The following is a 27139-nucleotide window of genomic DNA, read 5'->3' on the forward strand; positions in this document are numbered from 1 at the left end:
ACCTCTCCATTACGGCGACTCTTTCTTCCTTTCTTCTTTCACTCCCACCTTCCTCATTTCCCTTACAGCACGGCTAAGGAGTTTCGGCTGATGTGTGACAGATACAGCTCCTTTTTGTTCCTAACACCAGTTTCCATTTAGAGCTCACGACGTTTGCCTCTTAGCAGACATTTGTATACAAACTCAAAAGCAATCGATGCCACTATTTCTCCCACATTCTTGTCAGGCCACTGTCTATCCGTACCCATGTATGCTATTTCAATGCCGCCACCATCAGAGCGACACAAGCTGAGGAATGGAGCCAAATTAAGAGTTATGATGCGTCTCGCGGAAAGCGAACGCTCTCTGTGTAAACGTCACGACAGTAGACTGCTCGCACCTTCCAACAACATGGTAGGCCCGTGAACATTTCATACTTACAGCTACTCTACATTTGGTTAGTTTGGCTTGTGGGGTTTAACATCTCAAAACAACTTAAGTTATAAGAGACGCCATAATGAAGTTCTCCGGTAATTTTGTCCACCTGGAGTTCTTTAACATGCACTGACATAGCACATTACACGGGCTCTTGCTTCTAGCAGGGCGGGAAGAAGCAGTAAGTTTTTTCGCAGAGCACTACAAGGTCCTTCACACTTGTTAGCGCGTATGAACGAAGGGGCGCCGCCATTCGAGCCGTGTTAGTTTAAAATTCCGAGGCCCTCGGCCTCTGACTACAAATTACGCCTTGCACGGTAGTATGAAAACAGGAGAGACGACGTTACTTCTTGCAGTCACAAGGGATTTACTCTTGCCGCAATACGTATTTAAGGCACATAACCGATAGGTGTTCAGGAGGATTAGGCATGAAAACGCATGTGAATCCAGGCAAGGAGTCTATCAGTAAAGTCGCCCATTAATGGGTCCACAGAGTGGCAGACATTGGTGCGCTACTTGAAGGACTAGGTAATCAAATGACTTGGAACTGAAGCAATTTGCAGAAAACTGAAGAACAGATGAGTACATGACTCAACTAAGCTGGAACTTTTCGCAATCGGCGTAGCTAACCGATACGCACAGCAAGAAAAGATTCCTCAAGCCCACAAATCGAACTGGCTGTGCTTGTAGCAGCTCTTGACTGCCGCACTCGGCCAGTCCGAGCCCCCTACAGCATCTAGTAGCTAGAGACAAAAACGCTCGTGCGCAGAACCCTGAGTTGGCAGATCCACCAGAGAGCCCGCCTCGTTGTACACGTAAAAATAAAATGCAGGATCTCCGCATTCACTTTTAACACCTGTTATAACCAATAGCAAAGCTCGAAATTTATGTAAGGATTTCCCGCCAACCCAAAACTCCTACGCAACGTATAGCCCTCTACCTTCAACAGTGTTGTTGGCATTACCGTAACAAACGCAAGTAGGTACGTCACTCGTTAAGCTAAAAAAGGAAAGCGTTACCGCTTTACGTTAGCTACAAAAAATACAACACGTTACCATTAACGATAAAAGTGTACCGCACGTTACTTTGCCGTTACTCAATGGTCACATATTTTAAATAATGCGTCTTTGCTGCAACGAATTACTATAGCAATGTTATAAACCTCATATTTCGCATAAACTTCTAGCCCAGAATATTTTGCCCGCGACATCAGATATGTGGTTGAGGTGGTCTTATTATCGCTACCGCGCTAAGATGTCGTGTTTCGAAAAACTCTATCAGAAAGTAATGTTAAACTTGCAGCATCCCTTGGGAAAAATAGCATGCGCTCCAGGGTCACCTTGGCGGCCCAGAGCCGGACCTGTTGTAAAGTGGCAGAGCCTGCTTGGTCGTTAATTTGCCGTTGAGCTTTCTGTGAATAAAGAAAGCTCACTTTGGAAACGCCAAGGCTAGCCGGCGAATAATGGTGCGCCTAGGACCTAGGACTTCAGTGACCGCATATGCTGAGTCGGCCAAAAAGCACCAAGACTCAAGATATATTATTAGGAAAAGTGAGAATTAAGGTGCCCCAATCCATTGGCTGATACTCACTGCGTATTTATGAGAAGAATTCAGAAGGCTGCACATAGAAGAGTTTAAGATAAAATAGGCAATTAAAGGCCGAACACGCTTCAGATGAGATTGCCCTGCTGAGTAACATTCCGAGCAAATTGCACCGCATTTTTGTATTGAAGACTTCAAAGCGCACGTCTAGAAGTGCATGATGAGAAGACTTCATGATGCGCAGCTGGGTATTGAGTTCAGTTCAGTCGTTCAGTCGTGTCCGACTCTTCGTGACCCTATGGACCATGTCACGCCACGTTTTCCGGTCTCTCACTATCTTCCTAACATCACATAACTTCAGCTGCAGTGCCTCGAGGATGCCATCTAACCATCGCGTTCGCTGCCTACCCCTTCTCCGGCGACCCTCAACCTTTCCCAACATCAAATCTTTCTCCAGCGACTCCTTTCTTCTCATCAGATGACCAAAGTAGCTGAGCTTTAACTTTAGAATTTCACCCTCCAATGAGCAATCAGGGTTTATGGTCGACAATATCGACTGATTTGATCGTCTAGCAGTCTAAGGAACTTTCAAGAGTCTTCGCCAGCACCACAATTCAAATGCGTCAATTCATCGGCGGTCAGCCTTTTTCACAGTCCAACTCTCGCATCCATACATCAGAACTGGAAAGACCATAGCACGAGTTATACGCATCTTAGTTGGCAGAATAATGTCTCTGCTCTTTACTAGGCGGTCAAGGCTAACCATTGCTCTCTTTCCCAGAAGCAGGCGTCTCCTAATTTCATGGCTGCAGTCTCCTTCCGAGGTAATCTTGGAGCCCAAGAACAGAAAATCTGTCACAGCTTCCACTTCTTGTCCATTGATGCTCCAGGACTTGATAGGGCAAGACGCCATGATCTTTGTCTTTTTAACGTTCAGTTTAAGCCCAAACTTCTCACTCTCTTCTAGTACGCGCATCAGAAGTCTCTTGAGTTCCACTTCACTTTCTGCCATTAAAGTGGTATCATCCGCATATCTAAGGTTGCTGATACGTTTTCCAGCAATCTTCACTCCAGCTGAAGACCCGTCCAGACCGGCCTTCCTCATGATGCACTCTGCGTATAGGTTAAATAGGCAGGGCGACAGTATGCAGCCTTGCCTTACTCCTTTCTCGATCGGAAACCCATTAGTAAGACCATGCCCAGTTCTGACTGTGGCCTCTTGCCCTTCATACAGGTTCCTGAGGAAATAGATGAGGTGAATTGGAACTCTCATCTCTTGGAGAGCTTGCCACAATCTGCTGTGATCTACGCAGTCAAACGCTTTCGCATAATCAATAAAGCAGAAGGTGATGGGTTTCTGGAACTCTATTGCTTTTTCCATGATCCAGCAAAGGTTGGCAATTTGGTCTCTAGTTCCTCTGCCCTTGCGAAACCCAGCTTGCACGTCCGGACGCTCCCGATCTACGTACTGCTGCAGCCTACCTTGGAGGATTTTCAACATCACCTTGCTAGCATGCGAAATAAGCGCGATAGTGCGGTAGTTGGAACAATCTTTGGCACTGCCTTTCTTTGGAATGGGGATGTAAACTGACCTCCTCCAATCCTGTGGCCACTGCAGGGTTGTCCAAATCTTCTGACATAACGTATGCAGTATGTTAACAGCGTCATGGTTGAAGTTTTGAAGCAACTCAGCTGGAATGCCATCAATTCCGCTAGCTTTGTTCTTAGCAAGGCTGGCTAAGGCCCATTGAACTTCACTCTTCAGGATGCCCGGCTCGAGATCAGTAATCACAACAGTCTTAAGTTGGGTTTGCACATTCGGGTCCTTCTTGTACAGTTCTTCTGTGTATTCCTGCCACCTCTTCTTTATCTCTGAGGCCTCAGTGAGGTCCTTGCCTCGTTTGTCCTTTATCACGCCCAGCTTAGCACAGAAGCTTCCTTTGATATCTTTGATTGTCTTATACAGAGCTCTTGTGTTCCTTAATTGGCTGTTGTCCTCAACTGCTTGGCACTGTATGTTCAGGAAGGCATTCTGATCTCTCCTTGCTACTTTCTGAAAATCCGCATTGAGAACCTTGTATCTTTCTCTTTCCCCATAACTTTTGCCATCCTCCTTTCCTCAGCTATTTGCAAAGCCTCTTCAGATAACCAGTTTGCTTTCTTGCATTTCTTTTGCTTTGGAACTACCGTAGTAGCAACTTCTTGTATTATATCACGAACATCAGTCCACATCTCTTCGGGCTCTCTGTCTTCTAGATCTAATTCTTGAAATCGATTCCTCACTTCCACAGTATATTCTAATGGAATTTGATCCAGATCATACCTGAAATGCCTTCTGGTTTTCTGCGTTTTTTTCAATCGAAGCTTAATTTTGGCAACAAGAAGCTGATGATCGGTGCCACAATCGGCCCCAGGCCTTGTTTTTACTGCTTGTATAGCACTTCTGCATCTCTGCCGGTAAAAATATAATCAATCTGATTCCTGTACAGACCGTCCGGTGAAGTCCATGTGTACAGGCGCCTCTTGTGCTGTTGAAAATGAGTATTCGCTATCGTCAGGTTGTTTTCTTGACAAAACTCTACTAGCCTCTGCCCAGCTTCATTTGGCTCGCCAACACCGAACTTGCCTATAATTCCGGATATTTCTTCACTCCCGACCTTAGCATTCCAGTCTCCTATGAGAAAAACGACGTCTGATGATGGGGTGCGGTCTAAAAGGCATTGTAGGTCCGCATAAAATCTCTCAACGTCGACTTCTTCAGCAGTAGTGGTCGGTGCATAGACTTGGACAACTGATATGTTGAAAGGGTGACCTTGGATTCGAAGTGAAATCATTCGGTCGTTTTGGGGTTGTACCCTAGCACTGCTTTGCCCATTCTTCTGCTTACTATGAGAGCGACCCCATTCCTTCTCTTGGATTCGTGCCCACAATAAAAGACATAATGGTCGCCGGAGTTAAATTCTCCCATTCCGGTCCACTTGAGCTCGCTGATACCCAAGATATCAATGTTCAATCTGTCCATTTCTCGCTTGACGACATCCAGTTTAGCTTGCGTCATAGATCTTACATTCCATGTTGCTATGTGATATATCTCCTTGCAACATCGGACTTTCCGGTCGCTTCCCGACACATCCACAACTGAGCGTCTTTTTGGCTTTAGCCCAGCCACTTCATTCGTCCTGGAGCTACTAGGAAACGCCCTTTGTTCATCCCCAGTAACATGTGGGACGCCTTCCAACCTGGGGGGCTCATCTTCCGGCGCCATATCTTTAATGGTATTGTGACTGGCCATAGGGTTGCCTTGGCAGGAAATACTGGAGTGGATTGCCATTACCTTCTCCAGTGAATCACATTTTGTGAGAACTCTCTGCCGTGATCTGTCTATCTTGGGTGGCCCTTCACAGCAGAGCTCACGACTTCATCGAGTTTCGCAAGCCCCTCCGCCACGACAAGGCAGTGATCCATGAAGGGGAGCTGGGTATTGAAAATGGTGATAAAGACACGATGCGTTATTCCGATGCTAACACACTTTTTGTCAGCGATAGCCGAATCCCGAAATAAGATAAGTGGTAAAATCGGATACAAAGCTAGGAAAATCCAGCGTCACTGCTATAAAAAAAAAGGCTTTTGACTTTAGGCATTGGCCGTTGACATGTTGGGTATTGTACAGACTCTGACACCAAATGCGTGCATTGTTGCATTAAGCCAGCCTGATTTTATTGCGAAAGCAATACTACTCCTATTTTGAGCCCTTCTAGTAGCCACGGTCGGTAGGCACGTTTGACATTTAATGACCCCAGATAGCTGTGACATCATACCAGCTGCGAGAGATGGGCTACCAAGTAGAGCCGTGGGGTGGCGGCGGTCGGCAGGCACGGCGCGACGCGGATGATATGATGACGTCACTATGACGTCATACCAGCTGCGAGAGATTGGCTACCAAGTTGAGTCGTCGGATGGCGGCGGTCGGTAGGCACGACGTGCTGCAGCTGGAGCCGCGATGCTACCGAGTGGAGGCGCTGCTGTCACCTCTTTTGTCGCAGTTTAGAGGAGGAGGAGGAGGAGAACGATGGGTATATAAATGCTCGCGCATGCTCAGCTGAGGCACTCGCTAGGCATTCTGATAAACAGAAAGAAAAGTCACGCCGTCTCGATGAAGCCAGGAAACGACAGCGGGCTACAGAGACAGAGAAAGAACGGGAACAGTGTTTCGCTCGACGGCGCGCTCAAGATACAGCTAGACGAGCGCGTCGCGCTTCTCTTGAATCGTCCTGAACCGGTGACGACTCCGAATAGAATGTAATGGACGCTGTCTATTACATTCATTACATTGTGTCCTGGTTTAATCGTACGGTCAACATTGTACGCCACAACTGGCTACACTACAGCTTAACTATAACGTAGCCATGCTAATATTGCTTTCGCAACTACCGAGATATAAAGCTAAGCCCCAGCTATTTTTTTGAAAGAGGAAGCGTATGAAATCAGGAGCAATGTAATTGCACGAAAGGGAGGGCCGATCTGTTTTCAGGGTTCAATTATTATTATTGCCTTTGATGAAGACCCGTACAATACCCTTACTAGCAACTACACTGGGCCTAATGCATGGAACTGTACTTGCCCTGAAATCTCATAAATGTGATTCAAATCGATTCCCTTGAACGACAACGTAAGTGCCCTATATATTCACCCAGGTTGAAATTTCTGGTCGCCGCGTACCCTCACGAGCAGCAAGCAGCGCGGGGATATCCATTTGTAATTATGTGGCCACTAGACTCCACCTAAAGACGTTTGCAACACACTTGAGCCCACAGCTTTCATATCCAGTGAAGGCTCCAAGAGCTCCAATATAGTGCTTGAAAGAGTTGAGGACTACGTAACTATTTCTGGAAAAATTATTGCAGTAATTCCCCCGCACCCATCTTTTTCATGTCAGGTGACCGCAGAATACTGAATCACGTTTACTGTTGTATAAGTTGTAGATCTGACATATTTATCCTATAAGGACCGTCGTACACTTGAAAAAGCAATGTACATTCTTCCGTCGCAGCAATGCCTTGGGCGCCTGCACCATGTAACGCTGCTGGACTTGATGGAACGCAGCGCGGACGGGCTTTGATTACGCCGCGTTTTTAGAATAACCGCAATTTTTTAACGTTAGCCAGTTTGAATTTAATTTCGTCCTGGAGATACATTTGGGGTACTTCTGGTATCAAGTAACGGGCGCAATGCTTCAATGACCTCGAATATTAGATAAATACGTTAAATAACTTTCCTAAGTTTTTTTATTGGCTGAAATTGAGCTCGGCCTTCAAGCAGTGTAGCCAAGAAAGAAGCGCACGGTACAAGTCACAAATAGATTGTAGCGCACGGTACAAGTCACAAATAGATCAGCTCGATAGGCGGCTTCACTTCATAACGCAGCGCAAGCGGGGTCGCCCGGCGTAGAACCTGCTCTTCTACACTTTAAGGTCTGAATGCTAGCGTAATGACTGTGCGCATTGCGTACTTGCGTAATTTGGTCGGTACCAAATTGGCAATGAACCGCTGCGCGCTAGTCAGGCTCTAAAGGGCTGCTACAGGCGGGTTAGCGTGGATGCGTTACGATACGCTGCGCCTATCGTGGTTATATTTGCAGGTCTTCTAACACACGCTGCAATTTCTTTAGGAAGTTGTTTCTTGGCTGTACTTCTTGGAGGACGAGCTCCAGTTCTGAATATACAATATACCCCCTATTATAAAGCATAAAACGTTACTTACCGTGTTCAGTTATTTAGCGAACTAATAAAAGAAGTTCAGGAGAGTAAACTGCTGGGCTAGTTGGTGCATATTACATAGAAAGGAAACCAGTGAAACTAGACGTAGGACCAAAGCAAAGAAGGCAGACACGCACCACACCGCTGTACTTGTGTGGTGAGGAGTCTGTTTTCGCTGGTTTCCTTTCTATAATAAAAGCAGTGTCCCTCTTACTAGGAACGACCATAGCCTAAATATCCCCCAAAGAAAAGAATAAATCTAAAAGCAATCATTATCCAAAAACAATTTTTCACCTTCAGAAAAAGCACCCAATATTTTTCACCGCGTTTCACTGCAAACATATGTTCAGTGGAACAAACCAAAGGCATAGATAGACCTCTGGAAATATTTAACATATGTTTGCATTGCGTCCCATTAACATACTGAAAAGGCGCACTATATATTTATCGGCATGCGCAAGTTTTTCAAGAGAGCGGGAATAAACTTTATTAATATAAAGTAATTACAAGGCTGGCTCACACAGTTCACAAAGCTCCCCAGGCCTGACCAGTCAGCTGGTGCTGAAGGGGGAGCTCTGTGTAAGCCAGCTTCGCCTCCCACTGTTCACGAGTGAGTTCCTGTGAACTGTGTGCTTTAGGTTGCTCTGAGCAATTCCAAACCAGTGGATGATGTCAGAAATCTCTCCGAATGCCTGACATGCATTTCTGGAGTATATATTGTGCGGACCAAATCTTATTGTGTTGAACTGGGTTTGGCAGTGTGTGGGCTTGCATGTTCCGCTATGAAGTGGCTTTCTGACGATTTAAGTCTATGTGGGGAACAGCGTATTTCATGGACTAAGTCGGTGTTAATTTATGATTTTGCCGCATGTTACAGCAGACGAATATTCGAAGGTAGACGGCGACGGGGCTGAGAATGTGTGACCTCGAGCTATCCTGTCAGCTGCTTCAATGCACTCTAAACCTTCGTTGGCTGGGGCCCACAGAATACTGTTACGGGTGCGTGTACCGGTAGTATGATTCCTCATGATGGGGGCAACCGCTTGGCACAGTTGCAGGCTTGCTGCGAGTCGCTTATGACTGTAGTCATTTGCTTGGTGGGGTCAGCTTGATAACTTTATCAAATACTAGTTTTAAACGAAAGATGGTTGGTTTGGTTGGTTTGTGGGGTTTAACGTCCCAAAGCGACTCATGCTGTGGGAGACGCCGTAGTGGAGGACTCCGGAAATTTCGACCACCTGGGTTTCTTTAACGCGCAGCACTTGGGCGTCTTGCTTTTCGCCTCCATCGAAAAGCGGCCGCCGAGGCCGGGATTCGATCCCGCATCCTTGGGAACAGTAGTCGAGCGCCGTTTCCCCTGCGCCACACCGGCGGGCGTCTTAAACGAAAGAGGGGGGAATCGACAGGATATTTAATGCAACGGGGAGATAGTCGATGGTCTCGCATGCTAGCCATGGTAATTACATTCGCTTCTAGACGAACCCTATGCGGCAAGAAATTAGCTGGCAAAAAAAAGTAATCGGGAAGTTAGCAGGAAAAACACGTAACCTATGAACCTGGAATTGACAAATTGGAGGGTAATATGGGCGATTATAGGCTGACAACAAACGTTTTTAGGCTGATTGCTACTAGTACTGTAGGAAAAACAACTGAGAGGGAAGAAAGTTCTCGAGTAGTTACCGCTTGTTTGCCAGTTTCCGTAATTGGGCTGCGCAGCAGGCATGCGGAGGGCACAATGGCGCCCAAAATTTAGGATGCCTTCCTGCATTTAGCAGAAATAGCAGGCAGACTGCCTAATACTGCCGAATAACCCTTTGCTGAAAGATCACGCACTTTCTTTATTAACCCTCCCTGGCTTTAACCTAATGAGATCTGCTTTCCTTGCAGGACCCCTTCCAAATTTGAATTACGTATGGCTGACCGGAAAACGAGGCTGAGGCTTTTGGCAGGTGCCTCTCTTCTACTAATGTCGTGTGCTTACGTCATGTTCTGCCTGCATGCTGGTAAGGTATGGGTGCCAGCGCCCATGTCAATATCTAATCAAGTCGGCGGACGTAGAGAGCAAAATGGAACTGGCAGCGACGGGAAAGCGAATTTCACCAAAGTTGGTAAGTTTCTAGTAAAAAAAAAAAAAAAACCGTGTACCTTTGATGATGTAAGTGTAATAGCTGGCAAGTGAATGACTACTCATCGGGTTGAGTGACATCACCAGACCACATGACGTAGTTTAGGTAACGGGCGTTACCAACTGAGGTTTTGTTTTAAGATAGGAGTGCGAGGTCGCTGTCCAGCCTTCCAGGACCCTTCTAAGGAGGCGAAAAATAACAGCCCTGTATTGATATACTGTGTTGAGAATGTACTTCTATATTGGGCCGGACGTCTCAAACACGGTACCAATATTATTCAAATGAATTGTGCTTCCTCCGCTTTGTCTGCACTTTCACCAGACCGCCCTAATGTATCTATGTCAGCTATATTTCATATATTACGGTATCTTTCGGCTGTATGCTAATACGTAGTTTGTGGGATGTTAGATGCATGGAACAAAACAGTGCAGAAAAGTGAGTAGCAAGCAGCATATACGTGAGAGGGCATCCAACAGGAGAGCCAGAACGCAGGGGCCATCAATGCTTTGCGTGATACCCTTAAACGCGGGATTGAAATATCTCCCTAATTTTCTCCATGATTTGCTTTGCGTCATATCCATAACGTGGGACTGAAATAGCTCCCTAATTTTCTGCATGATTTTAAAGCGAAAGCCTTTAATGCCTCATCGTTGTCGACAGAAGGTTGCCAGCAGAGGTGTTACGCTTTCGAGAGAAAGAGTTAAAAATAAATTAATAATCTTTGTCTCCATCGGGAATCGAACCGCTATCCTTTGGATCCCCAGCCCAGCGCTTTACCAACTGTACCCCGCTCCAGATGGTGTATCGCTCTTCATAAATCCCCTTATCTACCGTGAGGATAATAGCAAGATTCAGCGAGTGACAGATATTACGTCTGTCTTTTCCTATAAACCAATTACAGAATGCCGGTGAACTTAGATGCGTTCAATAAAATCCTGATTGTGTTCGATAAGGGGCGTGCAATGTACCATCACGACCGGTCATGACGTCACCAGACGATTCATGTATATACGAAGCTGACCGCGCCGGGCGTCCGATCCAGGCGTCCGTGCGGCGCCTTTTATTTGCCGCTTCCTAGAACGCCGCACCACACAGCAAATAGAAGTGGACCCAGATGTCTATAGGAGGCGCTAGTACAGCAGTTACCAGCTGCATTTGAAATTAATTTACAGGATAGAAAAGGTGGAGTATGTCATAATTCTTCGCGGACACATGTACCACGCCGTAAAGGAAGGGAGGAAGGTGGGAGTGAAAGAAGAGAGGGAGAGGTGCCATAGTAGAGAGCTACGATCCACTGCGCTGTGATGGCTTTCGCCTCATCGCACTTTAGTGGTCCAAAGTGCCCTCTAGAATTTTTACATCAAACTTTTTATGAACTAGTCGTCTAAGCTAAGTACGGATGCCTGACTGAAAAACTTTATTGAGCAGATAATGCCTGATCTCGTATTAAGTTAGGTGTCGTCTATAGCGGCACGGAACGTAGTCCTAATGCAACAAAATCCGAGTTGACTGCAATTTTGCTTATCTATGAATAATTAAGAGCTATTGCACTGCCGCCTCGATCTGAGCCACCCAGATTCAGGTAACTTGCTGTTGAGCTTGCTAGTGTGCAGTATTGTTTTCACTGGGGAAAAATAAAAGGATGAAGCTCGAAAGGAGATGGCAGAACAAAGCGCCACTTTAAAAGTTTTACAGAAGTCACATCAGGTGTCAGCCCTGGCTCAAGGACGACAGGACAGGGCTGGCTAAATAAGTTTTATACGCTGCGCAGAAAACAAAAATGATGTTTCGTTAAGGCGCTGGCTGCCTCTGCTTTTCATTTCAAAAAGGTTTTATCAGTGAGCTTCCCTGGCTTCCGCGTCCTTAGTTCAACCGAGAAAAATGTCGCCAGTGTAACATTGTTCACATGTGCGGGAGAGGCATATTTTACGGCCTCCTTTATGCGCTTCTACGGATCTGCACCGCCCTTACACTTTTCGCGAGATCGTAAGGGTTTCGTGTCAGTGAAAACACGACAGTGCTCCCTCTAGCTCTCTGAGAGGACTGATTTCATACTTGACGGCATGCGTGAATGCCTGGAGCGAAAACAAAAAAGGATTCCTAATGTGAATGAATGATCAGTGCATGTCTGAAATTGCTTAACTTTACAGAGCAAATGATTTTACGCAATAAAAAATGCATTTCACTGACGATTACACTTTAACGTCGTGTGGCACGCGACCACGTCAGCTGCTCCCGGCTGCGGATACTTGTTCGCATACATGCGCGCTGCTATCCGCATAACCACTAACCCGCTTTAGAACAGTAGTGTAGATCAACAAAAAAAGAAAACCGATTTTTTTATTTCATTACTAAAAAATATTACGCACTGTGCCAAGCAAAAGCATACAGTGGCAAGGCCGCAGGAACGCTAGAAGCCATTTAAAAACGGCGCCGAAAACCGCTCTTCCTGGTATTTAAAAATGGCAGACTCGAGGCTTTGTGTACATGGTGTTTTTGCATCATTTCTTTAGTATGTATGCACATTTTTGCAAGGTATATTGCTAACTCGGCAAATTTATCTACGCTCTCCCATTTTCACGATTTGTTATTGCAATCTTTCCTTCTAATGCGATCTTGTAGCGCGTTGAAGCGAAGTCATTGGTTTTTTTTTTTTTTTTGTGAGATCTGCGCATGTGCTTTATGAACGTTTTTTGGCATTTTAGCCACTACATCTACCTTGGTTTGGCCGCGTATTGTGCTTGATTATGGCAAGACTCAGCTTCAATGTGGACGAGAAAAAGAAATAATTCAGCGGGAATTACTTCACGAGAAATGAAGCGAACGCTCGTCGAAGTGCTAGTGTCTCGAATATAGGCGAAAGTGCGCCATGTGACACTTTCAACGAGAAAGAAGCTACCTCTTCAGGATTTGCTTGACTGATATTTAAATCCTTCGGGACTTTCTTCGGGCGTCTACATTGTGCAAGAAATGCAGGAAATGTGAGCTGAGCCTAACAGAACACATTGATTGTACCATTGAACTCGCGTGCACCATGAATGTATGTTTTGTTGTATGTTGCGAGACAAGCTCGTTCCAAATAACTAATCGAGCCCAAATTGTATGTTTGGAGTAAGCGAACGGTTTGTTTACGGGCTGCGAACATGTCGGAAAGGGCTGCTGGCTGGCCGTGTGATATGCGCTGCTTGAACATGCCTCCGCCGCCTAGGAAATTTACGTCATACACTTGAAACTTACTTCATGCAACAGAGGCTGTTGCTTCGTAAAGCATCACCTGAGCTGTTGACGAGGTGAAGGCTGACATGCCTGAGAGTAATGAACCGCAGAAAATAGCCGTTACTGTGGATGAAACTTGGAGGAAGAGAGGGCATTCATCCCTGCATGGCGTCGTCACACTTATATCAGTGGGCAATGGCAAGGTGCTATTTTTGGAAGGGAAGACTAAGTTCTGCCATCTGTTATTACGGAATCTCCACTCTGACATCAGCCACGAAGAGTGCAGAGCAACTCATTTGGATCACCTGGAGGTATGGAGGCTGCGGGTGCTGTTGGCGTTATGTACACCAAATATATTGGTGACAGAGACAGCAAGGTATGCTTTGCTGTCAAAGAATCGAAACGCACGAGTACGTTGGCCATGTGCAAAAGCGTATGGGAACCAGGCTTAAAAACCTCAAGACTACCCTGAGAGGTAAGAAGCTGTCAGATGGACTACCACTGTTTGGAAGAGGTCGTCTCACAGAAAAGGACATTGAGTCCCTGCAATTTTATCATGACAGGGCCATACGTGAGGAAACCGGAAGCTTGGAGAATATGCGAAAGGCGGTGTGGCCAATTTATTTTCATACGTTTACTACTAATGGAAAGCCAAATCATTGACTGTGCCCCAAAGAAGCGTCGTTATGGTGTGGATACAACCGGGCCCTCAGTGAAGGATACCCTGAGGGACATTGCATAAAAGCAGCTTGCCAACCGCTGTTCTGAAAGACGTCAAGCCAGTGTTCCAAGCTATGTCATCGCCAGGCTTTCTAAGCAAGTGTTTGCGCGGCAGGATACAGAACAACAAGGAAATCTTGATTCGGCAGCTTTTCGATGGAGGCGAAAATCAAGGCGCCCGTGTGCTGTGCGATGTAAGTGTACGTTAAAGAGCCCCAGGTGGTCGAAATTTCCGGAGTCCTCCACTACGACGTCTCTCATAGTCTGAGTTGCTTTGGGACGTTAAACCCCACAAACCAAACCAAACCTAATTCAAAAAGGATAGGGGCTTTAAACAAAACCTAATAAAAATGGGTTTCTATGTGCACCTAAAAGAAGTATCTGGTACCGCTGTCCGAAAATAACGTTTGTTAAGAATGACGCATTAAAACTGGCCACATGTGATGCTGTAGCGTCCTATAATGACGGAATCGTGCACAAATTGACGTCTTGCAAACACTTGACATCACGCGAGGTGTATTCCGTGCAGTCTGTCTGAACCGGATTCACAAAGAGCGCGTTGCAAGGGAAGAGTTCCGATGTTCACTGGAAAGCAAGGAACATCGTAGAAAAAAAAAAGAAACATAAAAAAAGGCTTCAGGGATTATATTAAAGGGCCAGAAAGTGCGCTTATTCTTCCACTGCATTTTGATATCTTGTGTTCTGTGGTAAACATAAAAATTTGTTGTTTTTTTTCAAAATCACTTTTTTGAAATTTTTTGAACTTCTATGTACCTTTTCTCGAAACCTGTCAGGCCGACTACGCTAAACGTTTCTCAACTTCTAAAATGCTTTGCAAATAATCTGAACATAAAACTTCTAACATCATTGGAGTTATTATTCGGAAAACATTTTATTCGAACGCTCTCCCATAGTTGATGGCAGGGGATGGTAATATACTTATTTTAGGTGCACATAGAAACCCATTTTTATTAGGTTTTGTTTAAAGCCCCTATCCTTTTTGAATTGGGTTTGGTTTGGTTTGTGGGGTTTAACTTCCCAAAGCAACTCAGGCTATGAGAGACGCCGTAGTGGAGGACTCCGGAAATTTCGACCACCTGGGGTTCTTTAACGCACACTGACATCGCACAGCACACAGGCGCCTTGCTTTTCGCCTCCATCGAAAAGCTGCCGCCGAGGCCGGGATTCGATCCCGCGTCCTTGGGAACAGTAGTCGAGCGCCGTAACCACTGCGCCACCCCGGCGGGTTCCTTTCAGTTTGCTAAGTTTCACTGCGGTCAAACTGTTTTGTTTCTGAGAAAAGGTGTGTACATCTAATTGTACACACCAGCCTAAAAACTGCTTCTGAAATAAAAACTTAAAGCCTGCTGTAACAAAATTACACAAAATAAGGCCAAAGGCATGCTTATTCAACAACCAAAATTTCATGATAAAATATGTAACAGCTGATGAGCTATGAAGCTGAAACCACGACAACCCATTTATCCTACCATGCCCCCTTAATCCCTAAATTCTTAATTTGGACTGTTATCTCGAACATGCAAATTAGCGTACAGCAGTGTGCATTGGCCTGAGCATGCAGCTCCTGCAAACTAGGCAATGCAATGCGGTTACCATGTAACACAAACTTTTGGCCCAATATAGAAGGATGTTGGCAGTTGGTTGGCTCTTTATAGGGCTGCACATCGCGAACACATTTCCAATATCCCGGCCGATGGTTATTTTTCCTGATCTGGACGTCACACAAACCGACGGGTAGGCACTGCCTTTCTATGTCACCTACCGGCTGTCAGAACCTTACCGTAATTGTTCGCACGCAATGCAGACAGCGCCAGCGCCAGATTATGTGGAGGGCCTTTCCTAGGCAGCACAAAACACTGGCCCAATATTAAAAATGGGTTACCAATGTCCGAGTCTACATAGGATCAAGTCCACTCCTGATTGGGCCCGTGCATTACGTTTTCTGGGTACACTACCCAATCAAAAATGAATTCTTGGAACACTTTAGGTCGGCCATAAAACATTTGAGCGGAAGCATTGTCGGGATCTCTTATATAGCGGCCTGGAGTCATGTTTGGATATTTGTTTTTAGAAATCAGCGCTGCTTTCTATTTGTTTAGTGTTCATCACAAGGTACACAAGACCTCACTTCAGCCAAGCTGGAGGAAGGTTAATTCATGTCCAAAGGTCAGCGTGTGTGACTCCCGAGCCAATGTCCACAGTTTTTATTGCCTTTTATTTACCTAGTTTTTGCTTTTTCAGCGCCACATTTTACATTCTTACACTTCGCAAATGCGTTTCAGCCATGTTCTGACTTTATCATCAAGATATATAGATATATTTGTTCACTTTTTATTTTGGTTGCTCACCTGACGACCCTGGGAATTTGACTATGTGATGTCACGTATAGTGGGGCGTCATGATTAGCGTGACTTGATGACTCTCACGGCTAGTCCTAGTTTCCCCGACACAACACCGATAGTCGCTGCAAAGGCAGCTGTTGCGATATTAACACTAGTCTGTTAATAGAGATATACACATTCTCGAGCAAATTAAATATCTACTGTCCTACAAGTACACGCTCTTTGCCCAAGAACATTAATAGCATCAGTACATAGCGCTGTCAAAGATAGAAGCGTAGAGTAGGCAAAACGAAAGGCAGCGCAGTGCCATGTAAGGGCGAGAGAGTAACAGGATGATAAGCAAAATTATGTAGCGGTAGACGGAAAGTGAAAACAGGGGATGAAAGCCGGCTTTGTGAAACCCGGCGCCCCACCCGGGATGCCAGAAGTGGGGATTCAGTCCTTGCTCAGCGCCCTTGAATGAGGCTAGGCGTAATTAGATGTGATGGCGATACCTGAGCAGAGGCTCGATCTAAAGATGAAGAGCGCAAAGCAGCTGAGTGAGCTTGCAAGCTTATTGTCGCAGGCAATGTAATCACATAATCACAATTCACATTTGCGCCTAGGCAGAAGAATCTCATTCTAGTATCTGTTCTCATTCTAATTTAAGCTTGACTTGATTTTTGGACTGCGTTTTGTATATTCGCTACGCCATTTTAGATTCTTGCTTGTGTCTGCATCGATTATTGGACACGAAACATATGCGTCAACAGAAAGCGTAAATATATACCACATCTCACAAATTCATTTAATAGATCAGCTTTTGAAATGTATAAGATGCGGTCATGTTCGCAATTGCGAAGCGCAACGCATTGTATATCGATTCTTCTCGCTGGCCAACTAATACAAAATCTAGTTGCGCGTTAGAATGGACGCACGATGAGCCGAAGCAAAGAGACGCCACCTGTTATAATTTCGCGTCTCGCAAAACCGACACTACTGGCGCAGAAGCCGCGTTGCAGCCAGGGCCGGATCCTCCAGGATTCAAAGGGTTAAAATGACCCGGCCCCTCTATTCCCAGGAGCCCCCCGAGAGTTGGAAAAAATCGGCAGAGTTCGAGGTTTGGTCTAAATAATTATCGAATCATATTTTCCTTTTTGTCCATGATCAAAAGTAGAGGTTATATATCTTAATGTCGAATGTTTCAAAAGCTCTTCATTGCTTCTTACGCTTAATCCCAAAGTCAACCTCAAAGCTCACCATTCAAAGTACAAAATTTTGTGCTTGACCAAATGGGTAAAAATTCAAAAGGTTTTATCTAGTTTTCTCTTGATTTATTTCATTTCAGCTGGTCCCAACTACTACTCAACTATAATTAAATGGTTCCAGATGCCTACTCGCTGGAAATTAGCTGGTCCTAGTTAGTGATCGAGTTAAATGAATAGGGTTTAGCTGTTTTTTATTTGGGAGTCAACTCGTACCAGCTGGTAAACCAAATGACATCAGTCATTGCTGCTGTTGAGGACAGTTGTGTATTTTATTGTTTCAAATATAAGTAGTGAAAACTGTAACAAAAGCAATAAATTATTCGTTGGAAGTTATGAAGGCTGATAGCTGACAGGCATCTCAGCAGTTTGCCGCCGCTCAGTGAGGAGGCAGAGATTCTCAGGCGGGTTAATAATGCAGATCTCATCAAGAAGCTCTCCCTGCAAAGTGCTCGAGAGCGCTTATATAAACGCAAATGCTTTTCTTCACTTTCTTATACGGGTAGTGAAAAAAAAAATAGATTTTTAAAAATACGCACTTCATGTTGAAGTTAGCTTCCTGCGAAATATATGTAAACGTGCAATATTTATAGAAAAATTTAGAAGGACGCTTAAGCTTCGCCTTGCAGACGCAATAATGTGGCCGAAGTGTTCACCCTATTCGAATGAAAAGGACATGTACGCGAACGAAGATCCGCATGTGTAGCCAGCAAATAAGAGCTTGCCGTATTAATGCTCTCATAATGCACTTAAAGCACAGAACCGGGTTAAGTGGAGAAATATGGGAGAGGCCTTCGCCCTGCAAAGGGTATAATCAGGCAGATGATGATGATGATGATGATGAATGCACTTAAAGGCGGAGCTTAAGTGTCAACCTCATGTTTTTTCCGAGTGCTGTCTACGGCGGTGGCGGCTTCTCGGTAGAACGAGCTGTATACGCTAGATTGTAAAAGGTGTCGCTGAAAATGAGTGCAATACACGAAAAAGTGCTTGATTCTGTTTTAAAAGTGGAAAATATGTGCAAAAAAAAAGAAATATACGGTCTTTGTTAATTTGGACAATCCGTAAAATTGTAAATATATATTATTGAGTAATTGGGCGTCGTAATTAAAACTTTAATTTTGTGGCATTTCAGTAAAGATGTAATTTTCTACATGTGCCCCCTTTTCGAAAAGCTTTACCTCTCAGCATCATGACAACGTTTGAAGTATTAAAGCCTATTTGCTGTACTTTAGGTCAACATACAGAACATAATGTCGCAGTTTCTGTAGAAACACTCTCTTAGCCGAGCTACAGTTTGTCTTGCTGCAATATTTCAGAGAACTTTCCGGTGATTAATCGCGTATATACGGCAAGATTTTGCAAGCCAGTTTATGAACAAGACTCACCTCTACTTCGTCTGTCCTCGCACGCTGTGGATTTAGCCAAGGAAATATCCACGCGAGAAATATCTTTTTCGGATGTGGCGCGTTCTGATTTTGAAAGAGGATGTTGTGGTGTCCTGTTATTTTCTAGACTAGCTCACTCTAGATGCCAGTCTGTCCGTGTGCTCTGCGCAAGAAGGCTCAGGCGATGTTCATAAAAAGTCCCCAGACAAATAAATATGGTGTGTGTTCTGTGTAGAAAATTCTAAAACGCATCAAGTCCGAAACGTGACAACAGAGAGCGGGATAGCGTAAAAGGGGTTATAAGGGCCATCTTAATCTTTTGAACCGGACCCTCATCACCGGTAATCCGGCTTTGGTTGCAGCAACTACCCAATTTCCCGCAATATGCAGCAGGTGCATATTTTCGAAATATACTGAAAAAGCACAATTTACATCACGGACGAAGACAAATATGCATCACAGCGAAAAAGGTGTCTCTATTCCATAACAGAAATGGATTCCACAAACGTAATGAGCATACTTTCCTGCAGATTGTTTTTCCTGTTTACTGTATCATTCATCTAACAGTGTCAGAACGGTAGAATTGATGACCACGGATGACACATGTAAAATAGAACAGCCAATTGAGTGAAATACTCCTACTGTAACACATGACCGTTTTAATGTAGCAGCTAACCACGTGAAAAGCATTTCTAAAGGGTGCAAGGCTGCTACTTGTGCCTACAAGAAACGTCTTTAAGGGTACAAATATTTATTAACTCTGAAGGGGTGCAAGGTACTTCTAAAAATTTTACTCCTTCTCTTGCCTTTCAGAAACAACGAAGAAACAGATACCAACGACGCTGCCTCCACTGAAGCGGGAAATGGGTATGGCTTTAACAACCCGACGCCACTCTGGCAATGACACACACCATAGTGGAGAGCTTGGAGTTAATTTCGACCGCTTTTAGAACTTTACTAATTAATTGTTCGCGCAGCGCACGGGCGCCTTTTGCGTTTCTACTTCAACAAATGCGCCCGGCAGCAGTGGTGTACGAATCCACTCAATATAGTCGAGCACCTAATCACTGAAGAAGTGCGATGTGTAGGGAAAGAATTATCCTGAACTATAATTATAGGGCTGAAATTTGCACGGCGACCTTTGCGCACGTAAGCATACAAAAAGATCTGAGCTTTTTTTTTATTATTGCAGCGATCGACTTCGATCACTCGCATTAACTCCAAAATTATCGCATTGAAATGTTGTTCTTTTTCTTTGTTGTTGTTTTTTGTTCGGTTTCTTTTGTAGGATTCAACTTTGCAAAGTGACTCTGGATATGAGAGAGGCCGTGTTGGAGGATTGCGGAAATTTCGACCACCTGGGGTTCTTTACAACATGCACAGACATTGGACAGCACACGGCCGCAACTCTGTTTCTGTTCATGGCAGTCGGCACACGTGCCTTAGCGCGTTTTTGTCACGTGAGACAAGAACGCGCTGAAACTCCTATAATGCTCGTAATCGTGAGCGCTCGTTTAAGCTGCGCTATAAAAGTTCATTGCCTCGCGTCAGAATGCAGCGATGGCCATCATAATATCGAGAGTCGGACGAGTTCATTCCGTCGTCATCGATTTGTCTTTTGTTTTGCATTTCTCAATAATTCCGCATTTCCGTCACGCTTACACAGACGCGGACGCTGAGAAAATGCCTGAATCAATATAGTACCCAAGAGAAAAATTCTCATGCAAAACACTACCGAGAAAAAACTCAGTAACAAAGAAACAATGCGTAATCAGATAAGGAACTCGGTAAGATAACGAAAAATGCTGCTTGCAGGAATTAGATAATAATGAAGTTGTCAGTTCCCTGTATAGTGCTGCTTAGCCGAACACCAATCTAACAGCGTTAATTTTTCCTGGAATCGAAATATTATTTAAAATCATCATATATTACTTCATATGTATGATTTCAACACGCAGAGCTTAGAGATAACCTTGAGTGAACAATTCCGCGATTAAGCGGTCAAGAAGAGAAATTACCTGAAAGTGATAGACCGCGACATAAATGGCGAAAGGTATTTAATGTGTACTGTTCTCTTAGTGAATGTTTGGGTCATTTGAAGTATTTATTTTTAAAATATGTTGGACACCTATAGAAGAAACAATATTTACGAACCCTTTAAGTGTATGAGTTCTCTCTCTCTTTCTCTCTCAAAGAAAAGAATAATATTTTGTTCGTATTCACTCTGGTGAAAATCGAGCCGAATTTTCATCAGTACAGAAGGTCACGTTTACCAAAGGCATTGTCTTGTGTATGTAAAGCGTATGACCCACCTACGTCTTTCTTTTATAGAGTGATCATACGTATTGGATGGAGAAGAACCACGGGCATTCAGAAGGCTTGAAGAGCACCGAACTGAATTTCAAATGCAGAGTAACTGATTCCAAATAAACTTGCCCTGAGCGAAGCTTCAGTTGCCCGAAATTATTAGCCTAGTTTGTTGACTTCGGCTAAAAGTATGACACTTTATTTCGTTCCTCTCGCAGGCACTTTAATAAAACAATGGCCTTGGAGGTCGTTCCATCACCGCTCGAAGCCCGATCTGCCAAGGATCCTCTTCTGGACTAAAATTTTTGGCGCTTGGCATTCGGATTTACAAAAGGGGGATCCTGAACTGCAGAACAGTGGTTGCCCTGATCGCTACTATTTGAGCAACGACCGTCGTACATTAAATATCAGCGACGCCGTTGTCTTCTACGGCCCTGACCTGGTCCCGAGCCTTATGCCAAAGCAAAGAAGTCCGTTCCAGAAATGGGTCTTCTGGTCCCTCGAGCCTCCCAACATGGCCACTGTGGAAAAGTTCAGGGGCCTCACGGGAATCTTCAACTGGACATTTACCTACCGGTGAGTTCCTTTGTGCTTCAGGGCAACATTATATGAAGGAGCACTGAACAAGGGTAGAGGGGAGGAAGCCTCAGTACGTAGTCGAGCCAACGCTTCGACAAGTGAATTGTCTTCGCCTGGGCTTGTCCACTTGTCGAAAGGTTGGCTGGACCTGCGAACTGACCCCCCCCCCCCCCTCTCTACCCTTGTTGATCAAGCTTTCATACCGCGTAAGCCACCCATCTTCCTGTCGTTCTATTAGGACCAACATTAGGACGAGAACATAGCCTCCATTTTACGCTAACATCTTGTTAATTTGTCCTCTCTCATTTTAGCATTCTAGTTATGGTGACAGGGCACGTCCCACGCGGTAAGGTAAATTGATCACGAACTTAATTCCTTTTTTTTTTTTATTTCATTACTAAAGAGCAACATCCAATGGGAAGAGCAAAATGAGCACCAGTACGTACATGCGGAGGAGTATTCTACGCCATTTTAAAATTGATTCAAATGCCGCCAAACTGCTTTAAAATAGGCACATGCTGGCGTTGTGTTCTGCTCTATTTATTTTAGCGTATACATGTTTGTTGGTAAGGAGAAGCTTTGGTCTGTAAAATGCAAGTGGGCTGGAACTGCCACCTAACCAGGCAGCACTTTGCGGAGGAAATTCAAGCAATTGGGGCCCGTGGGGCTCTCTATCTCTGTATGGGGCCCTGTAGGGATGTGATCTACCTTTGCATACGCATCTACGTGCTCAGCCTTTTTTGATGAATTAGTAGAAGTCTTCGCTTTCTCTGCCATCGGAATGCACTCCTTTTTCCCAGGCCCCTGTTCTCAACCCTGACATCATTATTTTTAAGACAAAATGTACAAAGTTTTGCTTGTTCTGCATTCAAAACAAATATTTGCATTGTCTTCGTCCCTCAAGTTTCAAAATTGTCAGAGGGTGAAAGACATGGTACGCTTAGAGCGATACCGCTTCTTCTTATTATATTATCGGATGGAAAATAACTTGGTCATAACGCCGCCTGCAGAAGTAGTTGCGAGGTGGCGCCGCACGCTTTCGCAGAGTGTGCCCCGGGTCACCATAAACTTCGTTGCGGTCTTCACGATCATGCTTTTCACGCTTGATAAACTTCTAATGTTGCATTTTGCTGCTCTGCTGCTGAAGGAATGAACGAAAGGGATCCCAGAGCAAAGGTTCCACATCCATTACTTACCGCGCCTGCAGGAAATAGCGCGCCTCACGTGGACGCCGATACGACTCTGTGACGTTCGTGCCAAGCAAATCTATATATGTGCGACAATTATGTTATGACCATTTCCATAAAATATTAAAAGCCTGCGTTATTTCCGCCCAGACTCACACTGATATCAGATCGCGTGACCTCAGATTACTGCTATATAAATATTCACTGTCTTGTTCCTTCACTCTCAAAGTCCTACCCTAACATAACCGCCGCACTGTGGATCTTTCGACAATTTCTAGGCGGACATAGTGTAGCAACAATCAAGTCATTGTTATAGATGCACAGGCCGATAACTCGGGTTCAGGTGGCAAAGCACTTTCGCTCTACGCAACGTATTCAAGTGAAAAAGAACTAACATAGAAGCAAAAGAGCTATAGCTGATAATTCCCAAAATAAGCTGTATGTCTGCTCCGAAGTTATGCCTGCTACTCAGGAGGAGAGTTTGCATGTCAGCAAGCAAGGTACAATACACAGCTCTATTTTTAACCCTGACGGAAAGAATGGGTCGGTGACAAAAGTACAAACTAGCTAGGGCTTCGTTTCATAAGAATGCTAAGGTTTTATGTCGTACAGCCATCCATTTGCTCCTATACTGCGTGTGACATCACGGTTTTCTCGACCACTTGAGATGCGCTTTCACCTTACTTTTGATCCTCAGTGGCTAAGGACCCCATGCGGCACTGAAAATGCCATCGCCAGATCAGCGCCAAAGTTTCTAGTTGCTTGGCAGACGCTGGCCGTGAGCAGGTTACACCAACTAGAAGGCCCCCAGTCACTTCTTTCGCCGAAGCCCATGAGCCATTCATTTCTCCAGTCGAAAGCACGCTGGTAGGGCTTTGTAAAGGGCTGGAAAACGGCGTGCTACCTCCTAGACCGTGTGATAAATGTACTTTTTGTACTCGAGACATGCGTAAAATGTGGATCTAGCCATTACTACTCATACCGATGTAAAGTCATTAGATAACAAAGGCAGAAAGAAACCCATTTCTCTTTCTCTCTTTCACCATTCCTCTTGGTGAACCCATAATGCAGGCTGGATTCCGATATCCTAGACGTCTAAGGCAAACGTGACCGTCCAGAAACCTGGCCGCGAGATGTACCCCAATGGCTCCCTGAAGCGTATCTGGAGAAACAAGACCAAGATTGCCGTCTGGGCTGCCAGCCACTGCAATACAACCGGCAAGAGAGAGGACTACGTTCGCGAGCTGAGGAAGCACATGGCTGTCGACGTGTACGGCAAATGCGGCGAAATGAAGTGCCCTCGCAGCAAGGAAGCAGAATGCTACCGTTCGTTTTCTGCGAACTACCACTTCTACTTGTTCTTCGAGAACATTATCTGCAAGGATTACGTCACGGAAAAGCTCTTTAAGGTGCTCCTTTATGACATCGTCCCCGTGGTATTTGGTGGAGCCAACTATAGCCGCATAGCGCCACCAGGGTCGTTTATCGACGCCCTGAGCTTCAACTCATCTAAAGACCTGGCGCTATACCTTCAAAAAGTGGCCGCTAACTTCAGCCTATACAGCAAGTACTTCGAGTGGAAAGGCAAGTATAATGTGTGGTATTGGACTTACTACACCTTCTGCGCACTCTGCCGCAAGCTGCACAGCAATTCCTTCAATGAGAAGTCAGTGGTTCCGGATCTACTACACTGGTGGAACGCTTCGTCACATTGCCGGGCCTTTAACAGCAATACTAATACATTCTACGAGTGATCAACTGTCATTTCAACAGCGCACTTCTGCTGTATCTGCACCATTGGTATACATTAACGGCAACGCAACAAGGACCACCAGCAGTCTCTTCAATATGCAAAACGACGAACTGTCTTCGCTGTTTGGCCGCTGTCGCCTAATCGTGGCTAGACCGCGGGGTTCCACGTCATAGGTGGCGCTGTTTTTTTTGTGCCGTTGAAACATGTCCAAACGCGACTGAGCAAGGTGGTTCGGCGAAACCCCGTGTGCAATTAGTCACTACTCGGCTCGAATGCCCTTGGTGCACGAATGCAGGCAGCGCGGTGTTCAAATATATCTGGCAACTGTGCACGCACGCCCCTGACTGCGTCAAAGAACTGTGGACCTGTGCTGAGGTATAAAGTAATACGTGACACTCTTGCTCAGAATTGAATGATAGATATTTTACTGAATCTTGTTTTTACTTTAGTGAAGCGATGCGAAGCATATTCTAATAAAGGATGCATCGACTTCACCGAGAAAAGCAGAAAGCGCAAACACATGCACACTACAAACTTCTCTAAGGACAGACAGCATTCGGGAGCGTTTATACACTTCTATACTATTGCTCTGTTGGCTAATGACGACGCTGTGAGCACATTTGTCTATAGAAAATATCGCGCGTTACAGCCTTGCCATGAACCTGTTGATGGTGAACTCTCATGAGTACATTGATTCGCGTTGGGTACTGGCTGTACTACGTAGCAAGCACTTTAGTGTGTTGTATCGAGAGCGTCGTACACATTTGGTACACAATTGTACACAGTTACACATAAGTGAACCTGCAACTTTGCTATCACCTCCCCCCCCCCCCCCCCAGATCTGTTCCAGTTCCATGTTTCCGATAAAAAGTTCGCGCCAGCGAACATGCGGCCTAAATCATCTCTAGCTGTTTTTACTGTCTCCCCCGTAGTCTCATACTAGAAATGGAGATATCTGTGTGCTGGAATGATGCAAAATTAGCTAAGAGCCAGTGACCCCTATGCGTCATCGGTGGCCCGGTGAAAGTTTTCCTGTAACTAGCAAGTGCCCTCCCTAGCTTGCCGGAACTGTGAGATGTGAGACACTTTTTGTGGGCGTGTCCAGCGACGGCTTCTGTGAGACAATGCATACTCAGGAAGGTAGGCCTGCGGTGGGGCATCGAATGCGACTATCGCAAGCGGACAACGTATAATCGCTTCATCCAAAACTTCTCATTTCTAACCAAGACAAGTACACGCTTGTTTCTTTCTCCCATGAAAATCCCTTTTCTCGCTGTGCGTAATCTCAAACATTACAAATAAAAGTACAAGATCCTAGACGAGCAGAAAATCTCTAGCGCGAAGGCCGACGATAATGAATACATAGTGGCAGAAATTGGAGAGAAGGCACACCACACTCATGTGCATCTAATTTCTGCTTCAAACGTCTCCGGTGTATGAGCGACCAAAAGGGATATTCTGAAAAGTGAGTGAAGGCACATAACGCCCACGTTGTTTCAGCGGCAGTGCCCCTTGTAAATACCAGGGAGGCGATCCGGGAAAAATTGCTTAGTTTTTCTTTTCCGTTCCACTTTATGTTCACCGGCCCGTTCAAAACGGTGCTAAGATGTGTGCGCAGTACTGAAAACCATAGATACTGACTGAATTCCTCGTTCTTTGATAAAGTGTTTGTGTAGGCGCTGCCAGTGACCCAAAAATGCTACATTTTTGTTGCATTCTTTCGCAGCAAAATTTGACACATCTTTCGAGACGATGGCTTACTTTGCTGCTGCTTGGACAATAAAATATGCGTCTTGTTGAGATCACAAAGGGCTGTGTCACCAAACCAGTAGGGCAAATACTTATAACTCATTCTTTGTGATCAAGCTAGGTTAGGTTCAGCGCACCACGAGCTGCAAGTGAACGTACTGGGCAACGCGTAAATAACACAATGGCTTGAGTGTTCGCGACTCCGCTTAGTCTAGCGATGTTATGTTGCAGAGAAAAAAATGTATTACCATCAGCATATGAATAAAAGGGATGCTTGGTCAAAGGTCTAAATTGCAGCATCTGCCTGTCGCTGCCAGATGTAGGAAAGCTCATCTCGTTTGCAATATTTGCTTCTTCTCTGATATTTGCTGTCACGTTATGCCACTGCAGTGCAATCATACAGATGCTGATAGCATGGCGAGGATGAAGGCAAAACGAAAGTGCTCCCGCCCAGGTTGCTAAAAGTGCTCGCGTCAGCCATGCGGTCCACGTCGGCTGCTGGCTGCAAATTCGGGCTCTTTGAATTGGAAGACAATTGAGCGGCAAACTTGGAAACGAACGCAAAAACACAGGAATAAAACGACTGTAAACCGGAAGAGCGTGACAATCTCGGACAAGTACAGGCGGACGTTAGTCACACCTGTCAACCAGGGCTCTACGTTTCGCATTTTATTTGCTTCTAATAGTAGGCTTTTCTTTATCCCTGCCCAGCGACAGCGGTATTGAGGAGGTAATATGAGTATTGAAGTAGTTTGCCATTTTGTACAGATGAGCAATCAAGCATTGGACTTGCAG

At 45.1% G+C, this 27139-nt stretch overlaps 2 pseudogenes; both read left to right on the top strand.

The window, feature by feature from the left end:
* The first annotated feature begins 13140 nt into the window (after positions 1 to 13140).
* LOC146199859 (uncharacterized) lies at positions 13141 to 21199 on the top strand (annotated as a pseudogene).
* A 59-nt stretch (positions 21200 to 21258) lies between these two features.
* Positions 21259 to 24596, top strand: LOC146199860 (alpha-(1,3)-fucosyltransferase C-like; annotated as a pseudogene).
* Positions 24597 to 27139: the final 2543 nt, after the last annotated feature.

The sequence above is a fragment of the Amblyomma maculatum genome, chromosome 2 (assembly GCF_055883805.1).
Source record: "Amblyomma maculatum isolate TAMU_Amacu chromosome 2, ASM5588380v1, whole genome shotgun sequence".
Taxonomy (NCBI): domain Eukaryota; kingdom Metazoa; phylum Arthropoda; class Arachnida; order Ixodida; family Ixodidae; genus Amblyomma; species Amblyomma maculatum.